The sequence below is a fragment of the Schistocerca serialis genome, unplaced genomic scaffold, assembly GCF_023864345.2.
Source record: "Schistocerca serialis cubense isolate TAMUIC-IGC-003099 unplaced genomic scaffold, iqSchSeri2.2 HiC_scaffold_167, whole genome shotgun sequence".
Classification (NCBI taxonomy): Eukaryota; Metazoa; Arthropoda; class Insecta; order Orthoptera; family Acrididae; genus Schistocerca; species Schistocerca serialis.
Window position 1 is genome coordinate 145,001 of NW_026047727.1, and position 5,000 is coordinate 150,000.

Genomic DNA, 5,000 nt, shown 5'->3' on the forward strand with positions numbered 1-5,000 from the left:
ACACACTGGGGGAAACGGCCGACAGGGGCGGCAACATAGTGGAGCCGCAGTGTCACTAATGTACAGAGATAGAACAGTTTCGACTGGAACCAGAGTAACCGTATACACGGCACTGATTAGTAATAGATGCAGAGCCATCAGAATACAGATAATATATACAACCGTCCCTATACATGCTGAAAGACTCTGCACACAATGAGAACCACACGTCAGCCAGACACTATCACACACTACTCTCTGCCTCTAACAGGCACACACACAATATCTAACCACCAGCATGGAAGAACATCCGGTGCATCCTCTCCGCCACATTACACAATCCACACTATCATAACCAGACCGGGAGGTCCACCCAGAAAACAGAATATCCCACCCTTCCGACATCCGCCATTGCTCAGCTAAGCCACGAACACCCACACATGTCCTACACAGGGGTGCACCCAACATCACAATACTGCCTCCTGTCACAGTACACAAACAATGGCAGGAATGAAAGACACAGATCTGCCACAACCTTGGAATCGGAGCGCCGCCTGTCATGAGCCACAAGTGCATCCTGACGTGACAAATCGGATGATCCCGCAGGCATGCACTTACGATAATCACTATCAACGAACCTGCCGCCCCCTCCCCCCCCAAAATACACCTTTCCCTACAACGTGTACCTTAACCTAAGCTATATTGTACCTTAACCTAAGCGATATTGTACCTTAACCTAAGAAATATCGTACCTTAACCTAACCTACATTGCGCCTTCACCTAACCTACGTTGTACCTTAACCTAACCTACGTTGTACCTTAACCTAACCTACGTTGTACCTTAACCTAACCTACGTTGTACCTTAACCTAACCTACGTTGTACCTTAACCTAACCTACGTTGTACCTTAACCTAACCTACGTTGTACCTTAACCTAACCTACGTTGTACCTTAACCTAACCTACGTTGTACCTTAACCTAACCTACGTTGTACCTTAACCTAACCTACGTTGTACCTTAACCTAACCTACGTTGTGCCTTAACCTAACCTACGTTGTGCCTTAACCTAACCTACGTTGTGCCTTAACCTAACCTACGTTGTGCCTTAACCTAACCTACGTTGTGCCTTAACCTAACCTACGTTGTGCCTTAACCTAACCTACGTTGTGCCTTAACCTAACCTACGTTGTGCCTTAACCTAACCTATGTTGTGCCTTAACCTAACCTATGTTGTGCCTTAACCTAACCTATGTTGTGCCTTAACCTAACCTACGTTGTGCCTTAACCTAACCTACGTTGTGCCTTAACCTAACCTACGTTGTGCCTTAACCTAACCTACGTTGTGCCTTAACCTAACCTACGTTGTGCCTTAACCTAACCTACGTTGTGCCTTAACCTAACCTACGTTGTGCCTTAACCTAACCTACGTTGTGCCTTAACCTAACCTACGTTGTGCCTTAACCTAACCTACGTTGTGCCTTAACCTAACCTACGTTGTGCCTTAACCTAACCTACGTTGTGCCTTAACCTAACCTACGTTGTGCCTTAACCTAACCTACGTTGTGCCTTAACCTAACCTACGTTGTGCCTTAACCTAACCTACGTTGTGCCTTAACCTAACCTACGTTGTGCCTTAACCTAACCTACGTTGTGCCTTAACCTAACCTATGTTGTGCCTTAACCTAACCTATGTTGTGCCTTAACCTAACCTATGTTGTGCCTTAACCTAACCTATGTTGTGCCTTAACCTAACCTATGTTGTGCCTTAACCTAACCTATGTTGTGCCTTAACCTAACCTATGTTGTGCCTTAACCTAACCTACGTTGTGCCTTAACCTAACCTACGTTGTGCCTTAACCTAACCCATATTGTACCTTAACCTAACCCATATTGTACCTTAACCTAACCCATATTGTACCTTAACCTAACCCATATTGTACCTTAACCTAACCCATATTGTACCTTAACGTAACCTAATTTGTGCCTTAACGTAACCTAATTTGTGCCTTAACGTAACCTAATTTGTGCCTTAACGTAACCTAATTTGTGCCTTAACGTAACCTAATTTGTGCCTTAACGTAACCTAATTTGTGCCTTAACGTAACCTAATTTGTGCCTTAACGTAACCTAATTTGTGCCTTAACGTAACCTAATTTGTGCCTTAACGTAACCTAATTTGTGCCTTAACGTAACCTAATTTGTGCCTTAACGTAACCTAATTTGTGCCTTAACGTAACCTAATTTGTGCCTTAACGTAACCTAATTTGTGCCTTAACGTAACCTAATTTGTGCCTTAACGTAACCTAATTTGTGCCTTAACGTAACCCATGTTGTGCCTTAACGTAACCCATGTTGTGCCTTAACGTAACCCAATTTGTGCCTTAACGTAACCCATGTTGTGCCTTAACCTAACCTATATTGTGCCTCAACCTAACCTATATTGCGCCTTAACCTGACGCACGTTGTCGCTGAACCTGCTCTGTAATTGTTATGCAACTCGTTAAATTAGTGTAGTGTTGCCTAACCGCAACCCTCGCAATATAGTTCGCTATTCGCACTGCCCGGTCCCCTGTGTATCGCGTCATGTTAAACACCTTGCAGGTGTTGCTGACTTTCCACATGCTCCTGCTATACACTGTAATGTGGATAGCAGCAGGACGTACATGCCCCCCCCCCTTCCCCCCTGCCTTCGCAAGCTGGTCGTTGAGAAGTTTGCATGTTCAATGCCCTTCGCATGCCGACGTACTCAGCCTACGTTGTGGTACGGCCTGTCACCTGTCCGCCGATGTACGCAAAACCCACAAACTGTACTGCACATTGGTCCGTATGTACTGAATGATACATCGTGGCACATGTGTGACCGTACGACGACTGCGCCTAGCAACGGCAGACCATACAGTCCAAATATTGTGCACGCAGCTACGTGTCGTCTCCCTATAAGAGCTGGATTGCAGTGTGGTACGCCATTCAGACGTGTGGGAGGAACGGACGCCCTGGATGGCGATCAGCATGAGCAGTCTGTTGATGTAGTGGAGCGTGTATTCGGACGTAGTCGTCTCTTCTCACACACCGTGATAGCATGTTGCACCGCGTTCCACATCTGCGACATCCTGCAGAGGCCGGCTGACAGTCGTTCGCGCAATGGACACCGCATACGTACGGGGGCTACCTTCCACGTGTTCTCGAGGCGTGCACATGTTGTTGCGTCTATGTGGGCAGACGTAGTGTGTTGTGACACCTGACACAGGCATGCAATACTCGTTGCAAATGGCGATGGACGTCTACGTTTGCTGGTGACGTTACGCAAATGAACAACAGGTAACCCGTTGTGGTGCGGTTGTTCTCGCTAGAGGTGAATCAGTGTTGGCGACGATCGGTCGAGCTATTAACCGGTTGTTTCAGGGATACCCACCATGCCCACGAACGTGAAAGGGGACCCACCATGCCCACGAACGCGAAAGGGGATCTGGGTGTGAGGCGATACGCGGCGGTGGCTGGGTGGGACCGTCCCCGGCCGGTGAGGGGGGGCCGCCCGGCGTGCTGGCAGCGCGGTGCGTGGGCGCACGCGCTACAGCCGGCTGGTGGGGGCGGCCAGTGGCAGGCGCGCCGGCCGACGGACGCGGCAGGCGGCGCAGCTGCGCGCCGGCGCCCCCTGCTCGCGGCGCCTTGCGGCCAAAGTAGGTCCTCGCGGGCCCGGTGCGAAGCGCGGTGGCCATCTGCAGTGTGCTGGTCCGATTGAGGACTGTGTGCGCTGAGGATGCGCCGCCGCCCGGCGCTCGGCGCCGCGACGCCGTCTGCTGCTCGGTCGCCCCAGCGGTTCTCGCAGGTGGTTTGTATCGCAGCTGTGCGGACGTGTTGGCGCGTGCGCTGTGCTGGGAGAGTTCGCTTCGGCACCCAAGTGGGGCTTTTGTCCTTCTGTGGCGCTGGCGTTGGAGCTGCCGGTCACCGTAGGTGGCGCGTGTTGTCTCCCGCCGGCAATGCCACGACAGCACGCTCCCGGGCCTCTGTCGGCAGCGGCAAGCTCAGTTGGGAGCACGGGTGGTCGCACCTAAAGCGTCTACTCGCCTAACTCCGGGCGATTGCGCCTCTCTCGAACCCGACCAAGTACTTAGGACGGCGCTGCGCGCCGCCGGGACCTGAGAGGGTTTCGAGGTGTGTTGTGCAGGGGAGCTCAGCCTCCTCCTGTTTGCAGAATAATTGAGCGGACGCTTGCGTGTTCGCGCGGGCCCCCGGGACACACTCCCGGGCGGCCGGCTGCTCAGCTCTAGTTGACGCAGCTCCCTGGTTGATCCTGCCAGTAGTCATATGCTTGTCTCAAAGATTAAGCCATGCATGTCTCAGTACAAGCCGCATTAAGGTGAAACCGCGAATGGCTCATTAAATCAGTTATGGTTCCTTAGATCGTACCCACGTTACTTGGATAACTGTGGTAATTCTAGAGCTAATACATGCAAACAGAGTCCCGACCAGAGATGGAAGGGACGCTTTTATTAGATCAAAACCAATCGGTCGGCTCGTCCGGTCCGTTTGCCTTGGTGACTCTGAATAACTTTGGGCTGATCGCACGGTCCTCGTACCGGCGACGCATCTTTCAAATGTCTGCCTTATCAACTGTCGATGGTAGGTTCTGCGCCTACCATGGTTGTAACGGGTAACGGGGAATCAGGGTTCGATTCCGGAGAGGGAGCCTGAGAAACGGCTACCACATCCAAGGAAGGCAGCAGGCGCGCAAATTACCCACTCCCGGCACGGGGAGGTAGTGACGAAAAATAACGATACGGGACTCATCCGAGGCCCCGTAATCGGAATGAGTACACTTTAAATCCTTTAACGAGTATCTATTGGAGGGCAAGTCTGGTGCCAGCAGCCGCGGTAATTCCAGCTCCAATAGCGTATATTAAAGTTGTTGCGGTTAAAAAGCTCGTAGTTGGATTTGTGTCCCACGCTGTTGGTTCACCGCCCGTCGGTGTTTAACTGGCATGTATCGTGGGACGTCCTGCCGGTGGGGCGAGCCGAAGGCG

The 5,000-nt window shown here is 51.3% G+C and overlaps 1 non-coding gene across 1 annotated transcript in view; it reads left to right on the forward strand.

Annotated features, from left to right (window-relative positions):
* The first annotated feature begins 4,257 nt into the window (after positions 1 to 4,257).
* The window catches only part of LOC126443647 (small subunit ribosomal RNA), a 1,909-nt gene continuing 1,166 nt past the window's right edge, over positions 4,258 to 5,000 (forward strand). The window contains exon 1 of the ribosomal RNA XR_007582076.1: positions 4,258 to 5,000. This exon is cut by the window's right edge and continues 1,166 nt beyond it. This is a non-coding gene — a ribosomal RNA (small subunit ribosomal RNA).